Source organism: Nilaparvata lugens, chromosome 3 (genome assembly GCF_014356525.2).
Source record: "Nilaparvata lugens isolate BPH chromosome 3, ASM1435652v1, whole genome shotgun sequence".
NCBI lineage: Eukaryota > Metazoa > Arthropoda > Insecta > Hemiptera > Delphacidae > Nilaparvata > Nilaparvata lugens.
The window spans coordinates 90659596-90679080 of NC_052506.1; the positions used below are offsets into that span (position 1 = coordinate 90659596).

At 34.6% G+C, this 19485-nt stretch overlaps 1 protein-coding gene across 1 annotated transcript in view; it reads right to left on the reverse strand.

Moving 5' to 3' along the window:
* LOC111059209 (paxillin homolog 1) overlaps nt 1-19485 on the reverse strand; it is a 444946-nt gene that overhangs the window by 316638 nt on the left and 108823 nt on the right.

Genomic DNA, 19485 nt, shown 5'->3' on the forward strand with positions numbered 1-19485 from the left:
AGGCGGCGAGCGGAGCGGGCCTGCTGATCTCATTTTGGACGATCCATCAGGGTCCAGGGGGCGGAGCCCCCTGGCTAGACGGATATGGCGAGCGAAGCGAGCCTGACGGCTAGTAAAATTATAATGTTTACAATTTTAGAGGCTCGTGAAATTTAACCGTATTAATGTAGTAAAGTTGATGTAGTAAATTTTTATTCATATAAGATAAAACAAGTTTAAATTGTGAAATAATTATTTATTAGATTTATTAGAATAGCAGAAACAATACAATGATCGGATAAGAAAAAACAGGCTACTGCCCAAAACTTCTTCAATTTCCTAATTTAGTTTCAAATTGTCTAAATATTATATATAGGTTATGTCCATTTCAATTTCTACAACAAATCATCAACCTGAAAATATAAATTGAATAAAACAAACAATTATATTGGAGAATTGGGAAACTAGATTGAACAAATCTTAAATACTATATGATATATGAATTCAAATTGGGAGAAACTATTTTCTTATATCTTGAATGGATAAAATGACTGTGAAAATGTTGAGTCATTTTATACAATAGTAATTTTTTGATCGTATGTTATTTCATTGAAGCAGGATATGAGTTCAATGATTCTAGGTTGAGGCACATTGCATAAGATACAAATTCATAGTATTTGATATAGAATTCTAAGTCTTCAACTTTCAGGTATTCTAATCTTGGTATATTTTCGTGGATACGACAAGACTATCTTGGAAAACATAAAACATAAGGAATAAAAAACTGAAGGGAAAATGAAGAAAAAGAAAGAAGAATTGCAGAAAATGTGTAGTCAGCTCAAAATGAGTGCTATAGGGAGATTACTTTCAAACTGTTAACATTCCTTATTATTTGAACATCAATGCAAACATTTCCGAGTAGATATTGATTGATTGAGTACTTTATTTATGTAGATTACAATATATACTGGCTTATACACTTATATACAATAGCTTACAATACAGCAAAATTAGATGAATTTACACATTATAGACTAAGAAAATAATTATTGAACTGTATATGATATGAAAAAGCAATTTTGTAAGATAATAATTAAATTGTTATGCATCTACATAAATTGGCGGAGCTTTGGACATATCAATGTCCATTCTTCGGAAAGAATATTAAAAATATCCTCCCCACTAACTTTCTACCAAAACGTTAATTTCATTATTTAAACTAAGGATTTATTTATTAATGGAAATATTGTAAAAAATTACAGAGATATCAGGATATCTAAAGGAGGGCTGAACCCCTCAACAACTAGAGTCGAGTGTTGTACCCTACTTTTCGAGAATGCAGTACTATTATGATGATTGTCGTCACAGTGATCAGCATCATAATAGCTGAGAACTATATTTCCATTACAATTGCTGGGCCCAATGTCGCACTTACTAATGGCATACGATTGTACAACTTACAAGAATTTGGATAATGATGTTAGGAAGGGAGGCGAAACGAGGAAAGAGGAAGGATAAGGAGGAGGAGAAGGAGAGGGAGAGGAAGAGGAAGAATAAGAAGAAGAAGAAGAAGAAGAAGAGAAGAAGAAGAAGAAGAAGAAAAAGAAGATGCAGAAGAAGTAGAAGAAGAAGAAGAAGAAAACGAGAACAATAGGAACAAATCGAAAAAGGAGGAGGAGTCTAAGAATATTATAGAGAAGGAGAAAGAATGAGTAGAAGAAGAGAACAAAATGAGAATGAGAGGTAGAAAAGGAAGGGCAAGAAGAAGAAAAAGAAGAAGAAGAAGAAGAAGAAGTAGAAGAAGGAGAAAAAGAAGAAGCAGAAGAAGTAGAAGAAGAAGAAAAACGAGAACAAAATTAACAAATCGAAAAAGGAGAAGGAGAAAGAATGAGTAGAAGAAGAGAACAAAATGAGAATGAGAGGTAGAAAAGGAAGGGCAAGAAGAAGAAAAAGAAGAAGAAGAAGAAGAAAAAGAAGAAGAAGAAGAAGAAGAAAAAGAAGAAGAAGGAGAAGAAGAAGAATAAGAAGAAAAAAAAAGTAAAAGAAGAAGGAGAAGAAGAAGAAGAAGAAGGAGAAGAAGAAGAAAAAAAAAGAAGTAGAAGAAGGAGAAAAAGAAGAAGATGGAGACGAAGAAGAAGAGGGAGAAGAAGAAAAAGAAGAAGAGAAAACGAGAACAAGAGGAACAAATCGAAAAAGGAGGAGGAGTCTAAGAATATTTTAGAGAAGGAGAAAGAATGAGTAGAAGAAGAGAACAAAATGAGAATGAGAGGTAGGAAAAGGAAGGGCAAGAAGAAGAAAAAGAAGAAGAAGGAGAAGAAGAAGAAGAAGAAAAAGAAGAAGAAAAAGAAAAAGAAGTAAAAGAAGAAGAAGGAGAAGAAGAAGAAGAAGAAGAAGAAGAAGAAGAAGAAGAAGGAGAAGTAGTAGAAGAAGAAGGCGAGGAAGGAAAAGAACGAGGAGAAGAATAAGTTGAAGATAAAAAAATAACAGGAGAAACCACTAATCCAAGAAGGAGAACGATGATAGCAAGGACAAGGAAAAAGAAAAAAGTACAAAACAAGAGAAAAAGAAGGAGAGGAATAAAAAGGAACATTCATAATAATAGAAGCAATTAATTCAATGTGCATAAACCAATATAACTAAGAATATATTACTTTCTACAGGTATATATGCATATGCATACATAGGCCAAAATTAAAAAAAAAACATAATTTTACACTTAATATTTCAAATACAATAATAATTTAGAATTTTCAAATAATATAGAATTTAGAACGTTCTGGAGCCACTGACACGCATCTTCTCCAGCATCATTGATTGGATTTGTCCAAATTGGCACAGGGGATCAGATGTGTATCCCCATGCTGTCATCAGCTCAGCACACCTTCCCACAGCACACTTTCTACAGGTGATATTTTTCATAGTTTTTCGATTTGTAGATCATCAAGCTATCAAAATGCAAGTTTTCTCATGGAAACATTTTTCACCGATCATTACTTTTTGAGATATGAGCGCCTGAAGTTTAAATTTTTGAGACAGAACATTTCAAATTCGGTACTTAAGACAGACATAATGAGGAGATAGAACTAAAAAACATACAATCTGAATTTGAGAATAGAGAGAAGAGAAAACCGTGGAAACATGTTTGATACTACAAATAAAAATCGAGAGAAAACTGAGATATTGGGGAAGAAGAGTGGAAAAGAAAACGTTGAAAGGAATGGGCAGAAGAAGAGGAAAGAGATAGAAGGGAGCCGATGAAACCCCCTGAAAGAGGGCAGATTAAACTATACGCCACCGATATTTTCTATTGATAACAGTTTTGATGACATAATTTCCTTCATTGGCGACCCCCTCCTGAAAGGCCTATTACACACGGGCATTAATATACTCCAATCTGTCAGCATTGGTCGAAGACGGCCACTATTGATGCAACCCACATGTAACACTGACAGATTAAAATGAATCTCACCAGAGGAAGTTGTTCGGATATCTCCACTTATATCCTCAATTTATACGTAGCATTGCTGCATATGGCTGAGTTCACACATGACTAGGGTGATTCGAGTAGGGGTCCCATGCCCTTTTCAATAGCCCACTACCAATCAATAATATTATGCGGCACCGAGTAGGCCTCCGTACAAAAAGGCACCACTTGATGACGTTTTTAATGTCACATGCACGCACACTTGAGGAGGGTGCACTTCTCCTACAAGTTTGCTCATTTGTGATGCAATTGTGTGGGATGGAGATTGGGCTGGGTGAGAGAGAGGGAGTGACAGACTAAGTAAAAAGAGATTGTCGTAGAATTGAGTTCATAGGGAATATTTATGTTCACAATTAATGATTGCAGGATTGAAGTTTCAGAATGATTGATTCAGAATCTCTATTGAATTCATCTTGAAATAAAAACACAAACTGTTGTCTTCTCTATTTTCGTGGAAAATTTCTACTCAATTTCTGAATACCGTACACTATCCCTTGTATTCTACTTGATATGATAATTAAAAGTATGTCTTTTTAAATTGTATTTTTTTCTTTAGAGACACTTTTGAATATAAAAAAATATATAAATCTTAGTACCCTTTTTAAATTATTTCGTCACGACAAGTTTCGGCTATTAATGCCATTTTGCGCAAAATAGAATTATATTTTTATAAATTCCATATTTATATGGACTTATATTTTTATTTCTGCCTGAGGATAGCCACTAGCGGTAGAACATGCATGATAACACAGTCATCACAGCTGTGATCAGAGCGGAACGTTTCCAGCAAAATTTTTTGAGGTTAGGTTTTTGCATCTCCATATTTTGTTGTTTATTTCTTCTCTGCTGCTGTATTTGTGGTTGAATTATTAGTCCATCATTATAACTTGTAATTTTCCAGTGATTTATTTATTGTTATTGGTTGTTTATTTCATGTTAGAAGTATCTCGCTGATGATGAACATGTTTATGTGCATGGTGAACATGCATGTTCTACCGTTAGTGGCCAGCCTTAAAAACAAATAGAAAAAATATAGTACGTAATGCATAAGAATTTAATATCTAATTAACGGGGAGAATGTCCCCTCTCTATTGGTATCTGGATCATTCCTATACGACCAGTAGTTATTTTTCAATTATTAAGTTATTACGTTTGTCAATGTCGAGACATTCCGAGCAGAAAACATGAAATTTTCGACAAGCTAGAAACTTTTTTTTTCAAAAGATAAGTGGGTGGTGGGAGCGTGAAAGTTTCTGAGAAATAATTGAAATTATTTTTCCAGTTGTCAAAAGTAGTCGGAATTACAATGTTATTTTGTACAGTAATTCCATCATCTCCTCTTTCAATATTCTCAGAAATATCTGCACACATGTGACGTTGATTCATTAGCCTAACAAGACATCCACTTCAAAATCTCAGTTTTACTCATAAATATCACCAATACCACCCATTCAAACAATGCTGTCAGTTTACAGTGAATCAGACTGTAGACAAAATAGTTTCGAAATGACGGAAATGCAGTTATGTAGAGGCGACACGCTTTTTTGACTGGGAACAGAGACCACATTTTGCTACGTTTCTTCTTCTATCACATTTTCTCATTCTATCTCTTTTCCTCTCATCTCCCATTTATATCACTCTCTTCTTCTGAAAATTCGTAGTTAATGACGTTCATTTTCTATTTTCTGTGTGGCACCCTCTAATTAACGTGATAACTAAGAACAGAAATATTTTTATTTAGAGGGGAATATGAAAATTCCATCTAACAGTAAGAGCCTGGCTATAGTGAGATCAACTGTCAGCTGTCAGTATTCGTAGAATGGGAGGCATTCATGTCTTTTTCACAAGCAATACTGACAGTTTCAAGTGAATATCTCTAAGTTCTCTTGAACTGCGATCTTGTTGAAATTATGTAGACTACAAAACAATGAAATAGTGAATGAGCTTTTATAATAAGTTACATCAAATTTTGGTTACATTGTCGAATTTCTTCAGAAACATTAGAACGTGACCGTTGAGAAACTTCAAAAACGTGTTCAAATTATTTCTATTATGATTTCAGGACCACCCATATACTATCATATCTTTTGTTATGTATGTCAACGAATGAGTATCAAAAAGTGACTTAGATTACATTATAATTTTCTTTTCCACCCGCGTACCGCTAAAGTTTAGAGCTGTATTTCCACATATCATTTTCAGTGAAAATGACCGGTACAGTGAAAATATAATTCCCATAAGTTATAATTGGACTATTTACACCCAGCCCGGCCGAGCGAGTATGATTAGTCCCGTTAGAAATCATGTGAATAATATTCTAAATATAACTACTGATATAACTACCGAATATTGACGATGTAGTCTTCGAATATATAATTCATGGAAATCTGTTTCTTCTATCGGATATTTAAAAAAGTTGAATTTCTCCTTTCTAAGGAGACACAAACCTACTATAAGTTATTCAATATGCCAAATGCCGTCAGAATCGATCTAGCTATAATTTCGATTTATTGAACATATTATAAACTAACAAACAAACAGAAATTGCATGTTCAATATATATATTTTTTTAATCTGCCAAAACTGGTAAAGAAGTTAGTTACACACTTCATATTAGCAGAACAAAAGGGAGACAACTATTTGAATCCACAAACTTGGACATACAAACTTACAAACAAACAGAAATTGCTCGCTGATCTATCTTTTTAGAACTGTGGCAAAAGTGGCAAGGGAGTTGCACACATATTGACAGAGCTGAAGAAAAACAAGTATTCTAATCCACAATCTCGGACATACAAACTTACAAACAAACAGAAATTGCTTGCTGTTGTAATATTTTTTTAAACTGTGGCAGAAGTGACAAGGAACTTGCACACATATTGACAGAACTAAAGGGAGACAACTATTCAAATCCACAAACTTACAAGCATACAGAAATTGCTCGCTGGTGTAATATACAGTATTTCAAAACTGTGGCAAGGAAGTTGCACACATATTGACAGAACTAGAAAAGACAACTATTCAAATCCACAATCTTGGGCATTCAAACTTACAAAAAAAAGAGATTGCACGCTGATGTGACGCTGATTTTATTTGAAAATCTGGCAAAAGTGGCAAGGAAATTGCTCACATATTTACAAAACTAAAGAAAAACAACTATCTAAGTCCACAATCTTGGACATTCAAACTTAATAACAAACAGAAATTGCAAGCTGGTGTAATATTTTTTGAAACTGTGGCAAAAGTGGCAAGAAAGCTGCACTCAAATTGATTGACAGAACTAAATGAAAACAACTATTGAAAGCTCATTGCAAGAGGCAAAGAGGTTGAACAAACATTGACAGAACTGGAGAAAGACAACGATTAGTTTGTGAAAATACCTACATTTGCATGTTGTGAGTGGTCAATTAGATAAGCTATAGTGGAATCTGCTTCAAATTGTCAGCTTATACTCAATTTGTATAGCTGTGAGGATTGGTTGATTGGCAAGCAGTGATGCTGACAGAATAAAGTGAATCCCACCCATGATGGGTGCTTTTGAGGAAGAAAGCAAACTTGTTTTATAAATAAACGCGGCTGAAAATGTCAACTGAATTAAGTTGAACGACGGAAGGTGGGTTCATAGCAATGAGTGTGATGTCCGTTTAGACATGTAACTAAGCGACTGAGGGCGGACTGGCACTAACTTCTTGCCAGATATTTTTAGAAATGTCAGTTTGGTTTGACTTAACAGTTGTCACATCTAGTCAAAAAGAAGTTGCTGGCAGACGGTGGAGAAAGAGGGAAAGAAAGAGCTGGGCTGGAGGAGGTTGAGGAGTAGGATTAGAAGGTGGTGGAGGAGGAGGATAAGGGGTGGAGGAGGAAGTGGTGTGGGAGGGGTGGGGGAGGATGAAGAGGAAAAGAAGAGTTGGAAAATGATGGATTTTAGATGGGAATACTTTGAAAATTGAACTGTTAGAAGGAAGTTTAAAGGAAAAATAGAGGGAATCATTCAAACCGTATTCAACTGGCATAAGATATGGCTATTCAGGTACAGGCTAAAATATCACAGAAAAAAATGATGAAGAATGATGAATTTTAGATGCAAATATTTTGATAATTGAAGAGTTGGAAAGAAGTTGAAAGGAAAAAGACAGGGAATCATTCAAACCGTATTCAACTGACATAATTCTAGCTTATCAGGTACTTGAAGCTCTAAACAATCACAGAATATGTATTTCCAGAAGGAACATTATTGAATGCCCTGAAATTCAAGATACATACGAGTATATTTGTTTTGAAACAGGAATACAAATACAGCGAAAATATTTATACAAAGCTTACAAAAGATAAATCTTGTTAAGCAAAATGCAATGAAAGAACCTGTTTTGAGGACGTATTTCAACAACAATTTTTATTCTAGATGCTTTGGGGTTTGGGGAATGGGTAGTAGCGTAGACTATAATTATAATTTTTTAAATAAAATAACTAAATAAATATGTTTATCCAGCCCATGCAAGTAGTATGTGAATTAATGTAGAATGATAATAATATGTATTGTCACAGCACATTTTCCAATAAAAATAAAAACAGCCTAAATCAAAAGAATTTTGAAAGTAGGCGCCAATCTCTGAATTCATTATCTTCTATTGCCGATAACAGAGAGCGCTCCTTCCATACAGCTGATAGATTGATCGGCTAAAAACAAAAATATTCTACGGATGATAATATTTTCCAAATTATTAATAAATTAAAGTAATTCAAAATAAAATAAAATATCAAATCCTATTCACCACATATCCTATTCCCTTCCTTGATTTGGCAATTGAGTGTGATGTCACATCTCGGAAGTGCGGTAAAGAAAAAAGCTTATCAGTTTTTGTCGATACATGTGTCGGGTCGTGCCGTATGATGGTGTGCTTAGAACTGAACGTGCTTCATATTATGTGAAGGAGAGATAACGCATATACGTCGTTGCCGTATCTTGTCGACCAGTTTTATGAGGACTATATTATATAGCGGTGAGTTGATCAATAATATATATATTGCCAAATTTTCCTGCATATTCCATCACCACCACATGTCTTACCTCAGGCCTATTAATACTATTAATTGATTGAGTTATTCGGAGCAATTATGAAATATATTGAACCTTTTAAAATATAAAAATATGGAACCAATTTCAATTTATTCAATAAAAATAAACCTAAGTAGTAGTGGATATTTCTAAATTGGGATTTCAAGATTATAAACCCCAATAGTATTTTAATTGACATATCCATCATTTGACTATTATCTCTTAAATCTCTCTATCACACACACACACACACACACACACACACCACACACACACACACACACACACACACACCACACACACACACACACACACACACACTCCTCGCCCTTTCTCTCTATACATCTCTACTTCTTAATCGACCATAGTAATCTGCAATGGTTATGAAGATGGGCAGGAGTGAACCCTCGAAAATTAAGAGATACTTTCTGCTTCCAAAAAGCAATCCAATTTCTTCTCACTCCTCCTCATCCTTTCCCCCCCTCTTCCCCCTCATTTCCTTTCTTCTTCTGTTTTCTCTCTTCATCACATCCCCTCGAAATGATCTCTATGCAGATTTCGCGACACACTTCAAACATAATAAGAGATCGTTTCAGGGCGACCGTTTAGTCGTTTTGTCACCAAATAATAATTATAATTAGAGTGGAGTGAACGCTTTCCCCAACGGTTTTTAGATAAAGTTGAGACCACAGCCTTCTATATCTTTATTTGCCTTGATGGTTATGATACCTGAGCTCATTCTAAGGTAATTTTCTACTGTCTTTCAGCAACGGACGATAAAATCCAATGCGTTTTTTCATCAGAATCATCAAGACTTGGTGTGAGATGATGTCAATTTAGAGGGTTCGATATTCGGTCTGATAATTAGTGGGACCAGATCGTTATATTAACGGAAAACCATTTCTGGCTGTACCGTCATTTATAGACAGTTCATTTCGTACCTTTTTTGTTAATTGCCATTTCTAAATTCGTAAATATTACACTGTAAATAATAATTCCCAACCGGTTTATTCCTTTCCTTTTTTCTTAATTGCTCCAATCAAGCTCATACTTTCCCCAACCCCTAAATTGGTATTTTAGGGTTTTCTATCCCTGCGTCTCTATACTCTATAATCGCCTTTATTATTTTTTAAAATTGGAATCTACACTGCCATTTATAGACGTTCTATCTATTTCCTTTTTTTTTGTTAATAATTATTTTCTTAATCATTTTACATGTTTCACAACCATTGAACCAGGTATTTTCATCCCTGTACCTCTCTACTATACCTTACTGTCCTTCTTCACTCAATTATTGTACTTGAGCTCAGAGTTTCTAATTTCAGAGTTCTGAGTCTTTCAATTTATTACCAATACTAGTTTTCAATACAAATACAGTAGTCTAAGTTGTATTCGCATATGCGATTTCCATAAATATTACTTATACTAGAGAGGTTAAGAAAATTTTGAAATATTGCTCAATGATCATGATTGCTGAAAAAAGTGGACGTTTGGCATATGCTCATTTATCAAAAGACGGTCAAAGGATCAATACTGTAATAGAAAATGAACTCTCATGTTCGCAAGTCGTAATCATCTATCTTCTTCAATTGAAAGAATATGGAATATTCTCATTTGGAATATTTTTATATTGTTGATTCTCTCCCAATCATTAAGTTGATATTGTGATTATGGAATGAAATGAATAAATAAATAAATTCTTGCAACGGTTACATCTAGATTCGAGTTTAATCTATACTGTTTAGTTAATACCTGTGCAAAATTTATCCGACTTTGACTGCGGTCGTCATGAATTCAAAATAACGCTATAAATAAATATTAAAGTTGGGAATTCGATAAAACACCAACAAGATTACTATAATTACTATACTACGAATCACTATGACTTCTCACAACCATAAAACGAGGACACTGGGTGAGGAGGAGAACGGAATTAAAAACGGTGAAGATAAGAGATAGAAGGAAGATAAGCATCATGCGTTAAGTATTCAATTTATGAAAAAAGTTTCGTCGGAAAACGTATACAGGACTGTTCTTACTAAGGTGTAAGAGTGTTAAATAAAAGTGTTGATACTGGTGTGGGTGTGTGTGTGTAATAGGAGATGGATATTAAATCGAGAAGATTAAAAGAGGAGAAGAAGAAGAAGAAGAAGAAGAAGAAGAAGAAGAAGAAGAAGAAGAAGAAGAAGAAGAAGAGAGAGAATGGTGTGGAAGAGTAAAAAAAGGGTTACAACACGAAACACTTTTCGACAAACACAAAGAAAAGTATGTAATTTCAAGTTCATATCTTTTAATTAAAAGGGTCACTAATTTGAGTGGAGGGTAAGGTTCCAGGTAGGGTGGAGAAGGGGGTTGGAGAGAGAGAGAGAGAGAATGAAACGAACCTGAGAACCTCACGAAAGAAGGAGGTGAGGCACGATGAGTGGAGGGGAAGTGTTGAGAGAGGGCTTGACCTTCCCATGACCTTGTGACGTGTTAGGAGGTGGTAGGAAGGGATGAAAAGGGGGGAAAGGGGGTTTAGATCGTGATCAGAGCAATTATTGGACGTGAAGCAATTAAGCGTGTCGTGATCAATTTTTCCACCTTCATTATCAGCAGACGGACGATCTTGGAAGAATGTGAGATTTTTCAGTTCTTTGGCCGTGTTTTCTTCTCCAACTACAGAGTGTTATTTCAATAATAAAGTATCGTTCGGCTTGTTGGGTGATTGACTACGCGAGTCAAGGATGCATGATTGTGGGTAATTGATGATTGTAACTGATTATTTTAATGATTCTAACTGAGGAAACAATCTTTGCTAATAATTTGTCGAGATTGTTGGGACTGATACCGAATTGTGTATTGTTTTTTGCTAGACGTTATTTTTGAAGTGAGAAATAAAACATGATACAAAATTCCCTGAAAAGTAGTGCAATATAATTTCACAGAATAGACACTGGCAAATATGTTAATTTAATGTTATATACTAATTTCTCGGAGTGGAGACTAGTACAATACGATACAGAATCATAAAATAGACACTGGAAAATATGTTAATTTCATGTTATATACTATAGTCACCACTCCCGGAGTGGAGACTAGTTCAATACAGGATCATAAAATAGACACTAGAAAATATGTTAATTTAATGTTATATAGTAATTTCCCGGAGTGGAGACTGGTAAAATAGAGAATCATAAAATAGACACTGGAAAATATGTTAACTTGATGTTATATACTAATTTCCCGGAGTGGAGAGTAGTACAATACAATAAAGAATCACAGAATAGACAATGAAAAATATTTTAATGATGTCAAAGTCAAGTACTAGAGGTTTCAAGTTGGTAATTTCAAGTCGCCCACAGGGTGGGGCTTGTATGCAGACTGCGTGTTTTGAAATTCTCGAAGGGGGGTTCTAAAAATCAAATCTCGGGGGGTCCAAAAAATCTTGAGGGTTCCTGAAAGGTTAGCAGTGTTTAGAATGGCCACTGACGACTTTTTTGGGGGTTTTCAATCCAAGGGAGGGGTGTAACATCTCAATTATCTCCTTGAATGGAGTATGTAAAATTATATATCCTCCACTACAATAACATGAACATAGTTCTTGAATTTTGTCATTCATCATGACTTAGACCAATTCAATTACCAATGGACGTTATCATGACAACAGAATCTTTGGTTTTCTAATCATTAATTTTTAATCTTCCTTAATCAACTCCAATTGGCTGTCACCGAGAGAACAAAATCGCTACATTCTCATTGTTTTATTTATTCTTTTAATTAGCTTGGTAGTCGATATTTAGTTTACAAACATTAAGACTTAATTGTTTGAGTGACGAGGTACCACTACTTATTTTTGTCGATTCTAAGATCTAAGAAAAGGTTCACTAAGGTACAAATTCTTGTTTCACCGTGGAGGAACAAATGCAAGGCGGGAGCTCGTCTTATACCACTCTTGGCTTTCTTCGTTTTCTGAAATGGGCTCCAGGAACGAAACCTGCCCCCGTTTCCTCCACTTTCTAGATCGTCTCTTCACCTTCTCCTCTTTTTTCTTCTTCTGCTTCCTGCTTTTTTTTCTTCTTCATAAGGGGGTGGCTAATACCGTCGGTAGAGTACCACCGTTACTTGTTACTGGGCTGCACTTAATTAGAAAATGCACAGATGTAATTAACACGCTTTACTTTTAAGCCTCTTCTACTCTTCCTTTTTCCCCATCCACCAAAACTCTTCCGCCGCGTCTTTCACCCCCTATATTCTCTCAATTTCATCCTCCTTCCTAATTTTCATCCTTTTGTTTTGTTGGCTTCTCTTATCATTGCTTTTTTCCTTCTGTTTGACTACACTCTGCTTTTGTCTGTGTACAAGATGTTCAATTATTTCACATTTTGTAAAATCGATCAACTTCCTTAAAATCTCCGTTCCGGAATCTTCTGAGTTGAAAAAATTAGTGGAATAAGTTAACAACTATTGATACTCATAAATGTTATAATTTGTTATAACTCTTATACAATATTACATTCTTTATTTTATAATGTTGATTCTTCTCCGATAGTTATATTTTTCCCACTGAGAGGGGCTTCACCAGCACAGATTTAATGCAAATTCACTTCATTGGTGATTTATATTCATCTCGTTCATCAATGTACATTACAATACACGATTCTATTGTGTTGATTTTTTGTTACATCAATCCACCATTTTACAAAAACGACAATCCACTTATCTTCAACAATCTATAATCATTAGGAATATCTACACAATAACAACACGAAATTAGGAATTGGCGATAATCATGGCAAGCAGGAATCAGTTGACGTCAAATTTGAATTCAATCTAATTGTCATTAAATAGGAAAACAATTATAGAAAATGCCAGAGAAGTACAAATAAATTCATAAAGGATTGTTGATGGTCATAATTTCCTTGAGAATAATATTAAAATAATTGAGAAGAGTTTTCAACAAAATATAAAAATTGTTATCATTTTTTAGATTGTAATCAACGTTTAAAGAAAACAATAAATTATAGATAATGCCAGAGGAATAGAAATAAATTAATAGAGGATGGTTGATGATCATAATTTTCTGGAGAATAATATTAAAATGATTGTGTAGAGGTTTTAACAGAATATAAAAATTGTTATCATTTTTTAGATTGTAATAAACTTTCACATTTTGTGTAAAATTGTCATGACAATTTTTTACAATATCAACAGGAATTGTCAAAAATGAGACAAAGTGAGTAACCTATGTCTACTACAATTTGGAATTTACACCAATAATCTAAAACACTATATGAAAACTAATCATTGATCAATCAAGCCAACTCTTGAGAAAAAATAAATGGAAATATTAAACAAGTCTCGATAAGGCCCCCATCTCTGAATCAAGAGTTTGACCGGCCATTGTTGGAGGCAAATCCTCGCAATCCTATTGGTCGTGAGGGTCAAATGTCACTTAAGTGTCGCAGTGATGCACACTGTCAGACAAGAATAGATACTTCAAACTGATTCTTGCCCATCTCAAGTTTGCGTCTGTCAATTTGGTTGGAGCCTGCATATTTACAAAAGCCAGCAACCAACACGTACAGTGTCCTGTATACAGTAACTGGAATCCAACACCTATACTGTTTCTAGTCTCATGAAATGCGTCCTGTATTTAGTCATTGGAATCCAATGCTTGTACTATGTCTAGTCCCATGAAATGCTGTGATGTGTGTTTCTCCACCATTGTGACGTATGCGTAGATGATATTTTCGGCAACTTAACCCAATCAGCTACTATGAGATTCATTTAAAACTGTCGGCATTGGTTGAATGAGAAGCTTTGGAATCAGTACTGTGTCTAGTCTCTTCAAATGGAATTTTGTGTTGTTTCTTAGGAACTATGGCGTATGCAAAGTAAGTAAGATGATATATTCGGCAACTTTACCCAATTCGCTATAGTGAGTTGAATGGGAAGCTATGGTGGTTGAATAAGAAGCTACCAATGTTTCTCATTTATAAGGGTGGCTGACAGTTTAGAATTAGTGTCACTGTGTAACTCCTATACCAGTCTACCTTCATGGAGGATGTTTCATATTGTGAAATGCTAAATAGTCCAGTCAATAAAGACATAAAAAAGGGGGTGTGCTTGCAATTTATATTGTAGTTCTGATTTTCTAATATATCGTTTGGGTACATAACAGAAGTCCAGAACCAATTTCATCATGCAAAATCTCCTTGTGCTAGATACAGAGTGGCCCAAAAACATCGTATTTTTGGCTCTAGTTTTCAGCTATTTCTGCCAAATCTCGTAATCGACAGAAAAATTTTCTCCTGCCTTTTTTCTAGAATATGAAATTCTGAATGAAATGAGATGATTCGGAACTCTCTATCCTCAATGAGTACTGAGTTATGATTTTTCAAAAATGAGTGAAATTTGAAGAAAAAAATCAATTGTGATGAATTTTAGTTTTTGATCAACAATATCTTCCGATTGTTACCATTTAGATGTATATATTTCAAAATCCCTCTGCTCTTATTATCTAATTTGCTCTTAATATAGAAAATGGCCATTTTTTGTGTATTGGAATACGGGCTCAACAACAACAAACTCTTATACTCAACAACAAACTTTCCATTTTTCAATCGAATTTGTTGACTTATGATGCATGATTTTGGACCGCCTTGACAATCCGAGAAGAATGAAGTGTAGTACGATGAAATCTGAGCATTGTGTCAAAAGTTATAAGTGTTTGAAATTTTGATCCTTGAGGTGTCCTCAAGCGCGCCTCTCCACTACTGAAAAGAAGTGCATCTAACGGGTGATTCTCATAGAACATAATCTCATGAACTTATGTCATTGTGCGAAATATCAATGTGAGGACAATGTAGTTGATGATTATGTTTGAAGTTGAAAATTAGGTGTTTTTCACAATACAAGGAGCATTGTTGTCAGGTGTACATGGAAATCTATATGAGATAAAGCGCTCTACCTGATCTCAGATTGTAGAGCACAAAAATACGCCCAAAGGGATTTTGAATCATACATCTAAATGGTAACAATCGGAAGATATTGTTGATCAAAAACTGAAGTCCATCAGGATTTATTTTTCCTTCATATTTCACTCATTTTTGAAAAAATCATAACTTAGTACTCATTGGAGATAGAGAGTTCGGAGAGATCTAATTTTATTCAGAATTTTATAATCTAAAGAAAAGTCAGGAGCAAATTTTTCTATCCGATCACGAGATTTGGCAGAAATAACTAAAAACTGGAAAATGAGCCGAAAATACAAGGTTTTTGGGCCACTCTGTATCTAGCACAAGGAAATTTTGTATGAAGAAATTGGTTCTGGACTTCTCTTATGTACCCAAACAATATATTAAAAAATCAGAACTACAATATAAATTGCATGCACCAATTTACTGTATATAGTGACTGGACTAAATAAACGTATTATTTCTTAGGCTGGCCACTAACAGTAAAACATGCATGAAACACATGTCGTCATACATTGTTGTATATTATCACAGCGAAAGATTTCGAGCAAAATTTTTTGTGGTTATGTTTTCGTATCTCCCATTTTTTTCTATGCTGCTCTATTTGAGTTGAGGTTTAATTAATCTTCCATCATTACGATTTGTGATTTACCAGTTGTTGAATCAATGTTATTGGTTGTTTATTTTATGTTGGAAGCCTCTCGCTGATGACAAAACATTCATGATGAACATCTGTGAGTCCTACCGTCAGTGGCCAGCCTAAAGGTTGGCGCACACAGATCGTCATCGGACGGACGGCACGCATCGGACGGATCGGGCGATTAAATTTGATGCATTGTTTTCAATTGGAGTGCGCATACCTATACGATGCGGATAGGTATGCGTACAACAAATTAAAAACAATGCAAACAAATCTAATCGCCCGATCCGTCCGATGCGTGTAGTCCGTCCGATGACGATCTGTGTGCGCCTACCTTGATGCAGCATAATAATTTGAAACAGTGTTTCAAAGTTGATTATTTGATTCGAAATACATTTTTCTCATAAATAGAGGGGTAAAGCAAACGAATATTATATTGAATATTACTTACTACCTACCAGAAATTACGAAAACTTTTTTGGAACACTGTTTATTATCTAAAAATTGTTTTTCTCTTTTAAATGTATTCATATTATTTATCTGATGTCAATTAACCGACACTTTATCGAGAGGAAAAATAATTCTAAATAATCAGCCCAGCGGCTAGATTGATCTACTAAGAGTTTGTCCTCGTAATCAGTAGCGTATCTATCTTCACATACCTATCAGATAAGCACGCGGTCCCTTGGAAGGGTGGCAGCTTGAGTAAGTTTCACCAACTGACAGTTATAAGCTTTATAACCACGCTTCAATGACACGGAAACGACACAAAACTTCCAAGTCCACTCAACCCTTATTATAATAACTATCATTAATATAATTATCATCACGCCTAGAGCCTGATGCTGTATCATCAACCCAGCGAAAAAAAGGTCTTGCACCATTTGTCCATTTGATCCTCATTAACATTTTCAAGTAAATAATTAGTTCATGAATTCATTATCAATAATTATGAAGCATAACTTTAATGCTTCAACAATTTTTCAGTTCTCAAACCGACTATGATCAAAGAACCACCAAGAACAGTACCGCTCTAAGAAGTTAATTGGCAATAATGGAATAATTTTCAAATTGAATTGTGAAATTTTATGGTATATTGCCTTGTAGTGATAATTATCTCTTGTGAGATGCGTTAATGTGTCTGTTAGGCAGTTAAAAACAATAAAATTGATACTAAAATTTGCAGCTGTCTATTTTTTATGTGGTAGATTAGATGGTACTCGGCAAGACAAGAAAGGATGCAATGGAAAGAATAGAAACTTGGAGATGAAGAGAACATAAGAAGTGAGAGAAGTGAGAGGAGGGAGAGAGAGAGAGAAGTCTCAGGCTGAGTGTTAAAAGAAGGTGAGTGGAGGATTAGAGAGAGGAGAATGATGAAAGTAAGACGAAGGTTTGATGAATATTTTGAGAGAATATCAAGTACAAATGGAAGAGTATTAGTACAGGAAAGTGTGGAGTGAGGAAAATGAGTTTCCAGTTGAGGATGAAGAGGTCAAAAGAGAAAAAAAAACAGTAGAGCTGATGAAGAGTGTTCTCAAAAAACGAAAAAGAGATTGTCATATACCTTGTTAAAAACCACTATAGTGGGGTCCACGTTATAATGGCAGTGTTTGATTAGCAATGGTATTGCTATCCTTGTCTATCATTCACGAGGAGGGATTCAAGTGGAGAAGGCATATTGAATACCTATGCAATAAACTAAGGTTTGTCTCCTTTAATTTTTATAAGTTGAGGTCGATACTTGATTTATCAAAGTTGAGAATGCTTTATTTTGCAATTGTACAATCTCTATTAAATTATGGTTTGGAGAGGTACTTATGACACTCTTTTGTTACCACTATTCATTATACAGAAAATTATCATAAAAACCATATTAAATAAACCCATATTGTTCCCTTCAAAAATTGCATTCAGTGAATTGAGAGTCATGTCAATCCGTCAACTCTATGTGCTTAGCATATTTAAATATTTCAATAAACATAGAAGCTCATTTTCAAGAATCAATGTAACTCATAGAACAAGATACAATCTAAATAGATATGTTACTTATGATTCGAATTTAACGGTTATTCGTAAGCAGCTGGTATACATCGCTCCAAAGATTGTAAACTGCATCCCGAACGAGCTCATCGGTGTACCTATTAAGTTTGTACCAATAAATATTAAAAACCGGATACTTCACAACTATTATTTCCATCTTAATATTTCATGAGTTCAAAAATTTTTTCAGCTTTAAAAACTATTCATTATTGTCGGGATTAATTCACAATTAATAGCATTTATTTCAAATATACTTACCATTGTTTGAATAAAAAGATTCCATTTTAAATTATTAGCTCCTACTGGCGAACAAGTGTTTCACTTATGCCAGTAGTTATTCACCTCCAGCCGTATTTTACAGACAGATGATATAGATATTTAGAATAATAATTATTATTGTTTTTTTCTGATTGTCACATCTTTGTACTGTTTTTGTGTTTTGGTGAAATAAATTGAATTGAATTGAATTGAATTAAATTGAACAAAGCGGATAGCGCTATCTCTTTCTCGCTTTGCTCTGTTGCCAGATCGTCTTTTAACAATGTAGAATTAATAATTCACAAAATATTTCATCTTAATTATGAAAATTCATTATGAAATTATTGAAAAATATAATTGATTATTTAAAACGAGAATGAACAGTTAATATTACATCAATAAACCAGTATCAGCTACCGTCTATAGAAGGCATTGACAAGACAGAGGAACGGCAACGTTTTTCTCCAATCTTTCTCCACTGCCATTATAACGTGGACTTCACTATAGTTCAAAGTGCAAATTTATAAGGAAAGATGAGTGAGGTCCACGTTATAATGGCAGTGAATAAAGATAGAAGAGCAGCGTTTCTGATTGTCTGCCTTAATTAAATGTATTTTTACATTGTTAAAAACGTATTTGGCAACGTTGTGGAGTTAGAAAAGGGTAGCACTATCTGCTTTTTCCAATGATAGACAAGGATAGCAACACGAATGTCAATCAAATACGTTGTCGTTATAACGTTAACCTCACAATAGATGGATAGGATGGTGATGAAGATGAAGAGTGGGAGGAGTGGTTGAAGGGAGTGATGGTTGGGGTTGAGGAGGGTGACAAGAAGGAGAGTAGGAGTAGGAGGAGAAGAAGAAGGGAAAACGTTAGATGAGAGGTGTGAAATGGTATGAAAGCAAGGCTATAAAATGATAATTGAAAATGGTGTTGGGTAGATGTATGCAGTACATGCATGCATTGCGCTCTCTCTTACACCCTGATTCTCTCTCACACACTCTCTCCTCTTTCAATCTCTTCTCACTTACCCACCCACACCATCCGTAGCTGATTACCTGCTCAT